Source organism: Chenopodium album, chromosome 9 (genome assembly GCF_948465745.1).
Source record: "Chenopodium album chromosome 9, dcCheAlbu1.1, whole genome shotgun sequence".
Lineage (NCBI taxonomy): Eukaryota > Viridiplantae > Streptophyta > Magnoliopsida > Caryophyllales > Amaranthaceae > Chenopodium > Chenopodium album.
This window is the reverse complement of record NC_137842.1, coordinates 27132368-27141009: the sequence shown is the minus strand read 5'-3', so window position 1 is coordinate 27141009 and position 8642 is coordinate 27132368.

The following is an 8642-nucleotide window of genomic DNA, read 5'->3' as shown; positions in this document are numbered from 1 at the left end:
CTTTAAATCCCACTAGCTTGAACCCCACTGTGATCATACACTAAAGTACGGTGGCGTTCAAAAGGGAAGAAGATAGAGCAAAAGAGTCGCCAACAAGTTTTTAAGGAACTTGTAAACCGTTCACGAGGTGAAGGTTACACCCCTTAACGATCCAAGAGATCGTCAACTCCATAAGGTCATGAACCAAATAAGCGTTCGGGGATGAAGGTACAAATCCAACCTAAAAGAGATTGAATCTGCCCTAATAATAGGCCTCTACTTCATTCTGATCGTATTCATGTGCGCTTTCTTATTAACATGCAATCATTAGGTTTAACCCTAAACCTGTTTAATCTATGTTGGTTGAATATTAATGCACAAATAAACTATTATTGGCGATCACTTGGATTATAATCACATTAACCCTAAACAAGATTATTAATTATCTTATTAAGCGTGATTACAAGTACCAAATTCCCTTTAAGCATGCATAAAAGGCGTGATCAAGCAATAAATATAAATAATCAAGCAACACAATAAATAATCAATATCATGAATAATAATTATAATAATAATAATAATATCATCATAAATAAAATAATTATCATCAAAATAATAATAATAATAATAATAATAATAATATTCATAATCATAAATTATAACGATTATAATCATAATCATGTTCATGTTAATATTAAAGCATAATAATTGCAAGATCCTAGGCATGATACTAACAAGATTAATAACAAACCCTAGCATGTCACTAAGCAATAAAAATCAAATCTTTAACCCTAACATGATACTAACGATCATAAATATTAGGAAGAACATAGGAAGCATCCTAACAATCATATTTAATATTAAAAATACCCTAGACATGATACTAGGAATATCATAAGAACAATTAAACATGATTTCTACATCATAAAATCAATAAATCAATTAAAGTACTTACTTCGATGCCTCGTACCTCTTTCTAATAACAAAATATACACGTTAGTAACTTCAAGGAAAATAATAAACAAAACAATTAAATTAAATAATTGAAATAGAGATTTGGGACCAAACCCTCAGAAATTAAAACCTTTCACGTCTAGGGCAAAGGCAACTTCGAATATGGCTAGGTGTTTCTAGATCTTGTGAATGCGGAATTTTGTATGAGAAAACCGAGTTTAAAGAAAGATGAATGAGGGAGATGAATGAAAACTGATTGAAGGTGAATATAGATGTAGATGATGAATGAAAACAGAGTTTTTAATACGAGATTTATAGAGAAAATCAGCCAAAAAAAGATAAATTAACAAAACAGAGTCTGACGCTCCGGAAACAGAGCTGGCGCCAACCCTGGCTAGCTGGCGCCAGGCGCCAGCACTAGCGCCAGGCGCCAGGCCTGGTTCCAGGCGCCAAGACCTGGGGTTGGACACCAAGCTCGATTTTAACGCGTTTTCGAAAATCCGATAAGTTTACCGTACTGGAGGATAAAATAATATAATTTCTTCGAAAATGCTATTTGATTTTGATTAAAACTCTGAAAAGTCAACAAAGTCAACTTATCAATGCTAATTGAATTAGGAATGAAAAGAACCTTCTAGAAGAATATAGAAGACTAAAACCATTCCTAATTTCATTAGGAATGATAAATCGTATTAGGCCCTCCCCTAGATCATTGGGCCATACATAAAGCTCAAACCGGGCCCAGTTTAGTAAATTGGCCATAACTTCCTCAATATTCATCGGAATTGGGCTTATAAGATATCGTTGGAAAGGTCTTTGCAAGCCCTATCCAATTACACCACTATTGGACCCATATCATGGACCAACCAAACTGGATTGGCTGTTTTCTTAAAATAAAGTTTTCAAAAACAGAAAGAAGAGAAAAGAAATAAAAACTTTCCGCAACACTAGACCTTTCCACACTTTCGTTTCATTCGATTATGATTCGAAGTGAAAGGTACTCATCACTGGGTTTGGTTTTGGGGAGACACAAATGGGTGTCTACAGTATCCTAATCAGCGAGAGAGGAATAGACGCAAATTCGGAAAAGGTAGAAGCACTACAAAAAAAAATGAGAATAGGCAACGGACAAAATTGCAACAAAATGACAAACGTTGCCTTTTGTAGTAAAAGGCAACAATACTTGTTTGTTACCTTGATCTTGAACAATTTGTACTATATGACAATGCAACGGTTTGAAAAGTGTTGCTTTAGATTATGTAAGACAACAATATGTAAAATGTAGTTATTTATTTTACAAAAGACAACAATTATTTAAAATGTTGCCAAGAAAGATAACAACAATAAAATTTTTGCTTATGTAATAATTTTAAAAACGCTTTTTCAAGGTATCTAAGACAAGATTGTTTCATGTGTTTTCATTGTCTTACATAAGATAGGTTATTATTTAGAACATTCGTTTAAAAATAATAATAAACAGATTATTGTCAATAAGAACAAATTATTATCTATTCATAAAGGTGTGTATGACAACAATAGTTGATGATTAGAAAAAATAATTTAGCACCGGTAATTGTGGTTGGTGGATTTCACATTTCACAACAGCATTTTTTAAGCTAAATCAATGTAGAAAATACAACACATATGTAAAAGTTACTATTTTCATACGAGTAGAATTGATGGTAATTATACAGTACAAATAAATTACAAAAGGCTAGCAGTCTTTGTATAAAAAAAAAATTAAAAAATTAAATCTTTATATGCAAATTTTGGCACTGAACTTTGTTTGTTTTTTAAGCTATTTATAACATTTACTTGCAGTTTTTGTCCATCATCTCAGATTCTGGAATTCCTTTAGTAAATGTATTTCACAAAATTTAGTAAATATATTTCACAAAATTTATGTCTCACCTGTATTTAAAAGTTGCTTCATCGTTTCCTCGCACCAGTTTGGCAGAAAAAAGTGCTTAATGAATGGGATCATGCTATTCATTTTGCATTATCTTCACAGTACACATTGATATCGACAAAGTTTTGGTTTGAACTCACATTGGATTTTTTAGGTCATCACTCGTGATTTCGGAGGTGGAAAATCCATAAGCCTTTTCTTTAATGTTCCATTACCTAAAATATTTTTTGCAAAGACGGATCTTATGTGTGTTTGTTAATATGCTGATTTTGTTATTATAACAAAAGTCTTCATACGTGTCTTTCTTTGGCTTATCGGCAAGATTGAGTCCTTTGTTTATATTCCTTCCTTCCTTGTGCAGGCAATGGAGTTTGGTCTTATAGATGGCATTTTGGAAACAGAGTATTAAGGATGCTACGTATGACATGTTGCAACCATTTCATGGATGCACCTTTCTTATAGCTGTTGTACGAAGTATAGTTCACTAGTCGTCCAATACTAATTTTGTTGCGTTGCAATCTCATCTTAACTAACTAAGTTGCAACATTGTAATTGGAAGGGACATGGTTGTTGTCCTTGTATATCTTCAAAGAATTCAATTTTTTTTAAAATCAAATTGTAATTGTGGGTAAGTAATGTTCCAATTGAATTTGTTTTGTTAAACAAGAATCAAATTCTGCTTCTAGCAAGAATAGTTTGCAATTAGAGACGGAGAGGTGCAGACAATTTGTTGCTTGAAAAAGATTTGGACTGGTATGACTGATAAAAAGTTTCTATAACAAGAAACTATTGCAATGATTTCCATCATGATAAACTATTGCAATAACAAGTCTATGTTCATAAATTATAGTTCAAGATGAGCCTTCTCATGGACGTCCACGTTCATAAACAAATAAATTTCAATCAATTTACAACCTTGTGCCAAACTAACAAGAACTTTAAGAAGTACAAAATGATCGCCTCCCTACAAACAGGAACCAACTTTCTTATTTTGGGGGTTGTGGGAGGAGATAACAATTCATGTATTTAAGGTTCTCCCTCCCCATAAGAATGTTGTGGTATAGTGTTAAGCCTACTCATACATCCATATAGTGTTCTGGCATGTTTGAAATGCTTCGCCTTTTATCTGACTCAGTAGCACTTCTGGTGTAAATCATTATATGCTATGTACCTGAGAAAAGAGTAAAAGACAAATGCCAAGAAAATCAGAAACAATGCCTTATAGCATGTGAAGTAAAGCACAACTAGTCCATTCTCAAAATCTGAACATTCAATCAGCCAAATGGTTGAATATTGAAAGTCTTGCTGATAAAGAAAATGTTTAATATCAAGCCTTCACACATTATAACAACCATCAATAATTTTTCAAGTTATGAATAGCAGAACGCTTTGACGGGATAGAAAAAATTATTTTTGCTTATTTACTTATCATTACACAGAACAGGGTAGCCCTTTTCAGTTTCTGAATGTTTTAACAAGTAAAAAGATAATAGAACAAACAATTTACATATAAAAGACTTACCATAATTTTGGCCGTAGTGAATCTGTAACTGGCCTTGATTAAGGAGCCGTATTTCCTAGACTTCAAATTTCTCATATGCCTACAACAGATGAAGAAAGCCTCAATGTAAAACATCCACTGTAAATATATGGTCAAGTAGCAAGATACAAGAAGCATAACTACAGAAAATAGGCCCTTACAATAATTTTTTATGTGACTTAATTAAGGAAATGCTTGTGCTGAATGTTGATTAATGCAGGCTTACTGAATTGTTGTTTAATGCAGGCTTACTGAATTACTGATTAATGTATGCAGGCCACAAAACAAGTAAATAAATTAGTCATTGAATTGCTGCTTGAATTTGTTATGTGACTTAATTAAGGAAATACTTGTGCTGAATGCTGATTAATGCAGGCTTACCGGTATCATTGCATAGACGGGCACACAGTTCAACAGCATGTTTGCCATATCGGTGTCTTTAGTTGAGACCTGAAGCAACATAGTGAGTTATATGTCTAAAAAGGGAGTGAAGAGCATGCATATCTAGTTTAAAGGTAATGAAGAATTACTGTAATTTAAATTCATCTAAACTGTAAGAAAATCCCAACTTTCGAGTTAAAAAAATACAAAATAAAGAAAACAGTATGATTTTAAACCTGTAAGATTCTGAACTCTGAATTATTGTAATTTGAATTCATCTAAATAAGTAGCAGCAGGGCATAAGTATGAACTTCTTACCTTCAGCTACTCATGAGTTTTTTGAGAATCCTCCTAAGCATAAGTTTAGATGATACAAGTTCTATGACGAGTCATTATGAATACAATGAGATCGTAGAGAATCTGCCAGAAAACTTTCAAGCGGTCTAGTAATTCAAGCTACTCAATCGTCTGGTCAGCATTGTGAGGATAGGAAAGCAAGATCAATTTCAGACCATAAGGTTTGAAAAATGTTGCTAGACCTTCAAAAAGTGCCTTATGTAGCTTCTTTATAGCGTGTATCAGCAAGCACATTGCAGCTCGGGGGTAGACAGGTTCAAGGTAGTTACTCAAGCAATATTTCCTACTTGAGGTGTATCATCTCTACAGATCCAAAGCATCAGACTGCCTTAGAACTGTAAATTGCAGAATTTTATGAGCCCATCAGGCAAGAGTATAGCTCAGCTACTCAAAGTTTGCTAACTAAAATTTGCAGGATGCTCATAGCGGCTCTTATGCCTAAATTACATACAATGTTGAGCATGGAGAGGATAGATGAAAGTGCAAAGAGCTGTCTGACAATATTCTGTGAAAAAAGTTCAAAGTCAAGCTCCTCCATGCAACAAATCGTCAATTGAGGAGGCATTGAGCTCAGTACAGAACATCTAACAACAGTTGCTGTAGCAGCCTAGTAGAGGCAAGATTGCAATCACGTCAAGGAATTATCTTGAATCAAGAGCCATTTTTAGTCAAGAAATTTAATTTAAAAGAGCAAAAGGTCATTTGAAAAAGGATAATAAGATATCTCGAGAAAGAGCAACAATTCAATTTATCAACAAGTCCACAACGAAGCAAGTAAGACTTCAAGTGGAAGAAATCAGAACAAGAATCTTAAAGCTCCTCAAGGTTGCCTGAAGAATTAGCAACACTTACAAGCCTTCGGTTATCAAAGGAGAAATACTCAGAGTACAACAAAGTGGGAAAGAGACAGAATTTTCAGTTGAAAAATTCGAAATTTTTGCCTGAGAAATCAAACTCTTCAGCAAAAAAGTCAGAAACTGTCAGCGGAAAAATTCAAGGTTTTCAGTAGAAAATTCAACATTTCTGCAAAATAGCAAGATTTTCAAGAACAAAAAACAATATCCTTGCAAAGATTCAGCAGAGAAAATCAGCATTTCCAACAAAGAAAAAAGAATTTCAGCGAGTTTGTAAGTTGTCCAGAAGAATTTCATCACCTGTTTCAAGCGCATGTCATAGGACAGCATGTCATAGAAAAATTCTTACAGCCTGGATATAATTCTTCCCGTGCATCCTCTAACAACTTATAAAACTTTTTAGCGCTCTCATCTGGACCATTTCATTGTTCTTCTGCTTCGGAACTTGAACCTCCTATAACATCTCTGAAAATATCATTAATCATCTCGTCCATATTGTCTAATGTGTTTTGATTATCACATTGAGGCCCATCTCCCCTTGAAGCAGACCCTGTTGTAAATCCTTCGCCATGAAAGTTCCACACTTTATACCTCTTGTTAAATCTGTTAGCAATTAGGTGATTGAAAACCTCTTCCCTTGGGACCCAAAATCTATTAACACACTTCATACATGGGCATAAAATTTCTGGTTCATCATCTTCCTCTGTGTCCATGGTTGAATTTAGAAATGCAAAATCTAGAAAATTCTCAACTCCTTTGATATATTCTTCGGCACTTTGGGGTGCATCAATCCAATCTTTGTTGATGTTTGCCATAACCTGATATTATTCTATAACATAAGAACCTATAAAGGGGGTGAACAACAAAGATAATAAACTAATAGACAACTAAGGACATAAATCCTTGGATATAGTGTCATTCCCTAAAGGGTAAACTAAGTTATGCCTACATTTCCAAGGAGGGCAATATACATCAAAACATTAGTTTACACACTATCTACCAATCAACCATAAAGCTTACATAAACAAAAAAAAGTAGACTTTACTTAATATATGTCTAGTCAAGAGGGTAAACTGAGGAAAAAAAAATACACATGCATATTATTTATAACAACATGGAAACTGATAGCATAAAATGAATATCATGTACTATCATCCAAACAATATTCACGCAAATAGACACTGGCAACCAGGCCATCATAAGACATAAAACTGTATACAAATGATGTCCGATACTCTAGCAATTAAAATAGTAATTATACTACAAATAGTCGATCTGAAATATGATTTCACAAATTAATACGGAGTATCAATAATATAGATTATAAAACCAATTACACCATAATCTTAATTATCTAATTTCTTAAAAAAATCTTATCATATTTCCATACTCACAATTAATTACTCCGTTGAGTAATTTATCTCTGTACCACAATAAGACTTAGCTTGACATACTAAGAATCAAAACAGCAATTCTGGTATATGGAAAATTCATAACCTAATTCTTATAAAAGATAAGAAATATGCATGTATTATCATAAGAACACAAGTTTAACTCATATTGAATTACTTTAAAAAAAGCCAACAATTGAACTATTCAAAAAAAAAACCAACAATTGAATATGCTACAACAATGTATGAAATATGCAAACCCAGTACAAGTTACTCCAGATAATCAAGTTAACAAAATACCAAATAACGAACAAAAATTAGCAAGTTTAGTCGAATTGCCGGACTTACTTGTCTTTGTTTCTTCCTCGATCTACCCGCTGCTATTTTCAGGTTGCACCAAGATATTATTAGAATATGGAAACAAACTATCTATATTTAATTCTTTACTCTCTTCAATCTACACCAACAAATTAAAAGTTGATACGGAGTATTAATTTAATCGAAATCAAAATCAAAATCAAATTTGATGCTATTTTGGGGTTAATCTATTAGGAATAGATGAGCGAAATTCTGAGAGTTGGAATAACATAGGGGCAATTTGGTTTTGTTTGTTCGATTTTGTGGGAAAAATTAGTTGGGGTTTTTTATTTTGTGGGAAGAATTAGTTGAATTTGGTTCTGTTTGTTCTACTTTGAAGGAAGAACTAAGTCTCTAACGAATTAGTTGGGGGTTAGTTAACTTTGTGATTGTTTTCTTCAATGATTAGTGATGTAATAATAATAATAACAACAATATAATAATAATAATAATAATAATAATAATAATAATAATAATAATAATATGAATGAATGATACTATATCATTATAACATACTCATTTTTTAACAAAATTATTATATACTAGCTCATAATAAACTTAGGGCCTGTTCTCTTCAGATTATTTTTAGTTCAGTTCAGTTCTAATAAGTTCAATTCAATTCAGTTCAGTTCAGTTTTTAATTTCCTTCTCTCATAAAATATTCAGTTCAGTTCGGTTCAGTTCAGTTCAGCTTCAATAAGTTTAGTTCGGTTCAGCTCAGTTCAGTCAATCAAAACAAACCCTTAGATTTTAGACTTAATTATTATTATTATTTTTTTTTTTTTTGAAACAAGACTTAATTATTACTAATGAGTAACTTATTTATCAATTTAGATTATAATCTATGGTTCGTCAAAAAGCTATTATACTCCTTAATGTGTAATTACATACTTTTTCCGTTTCTATTAATTTGACACGTT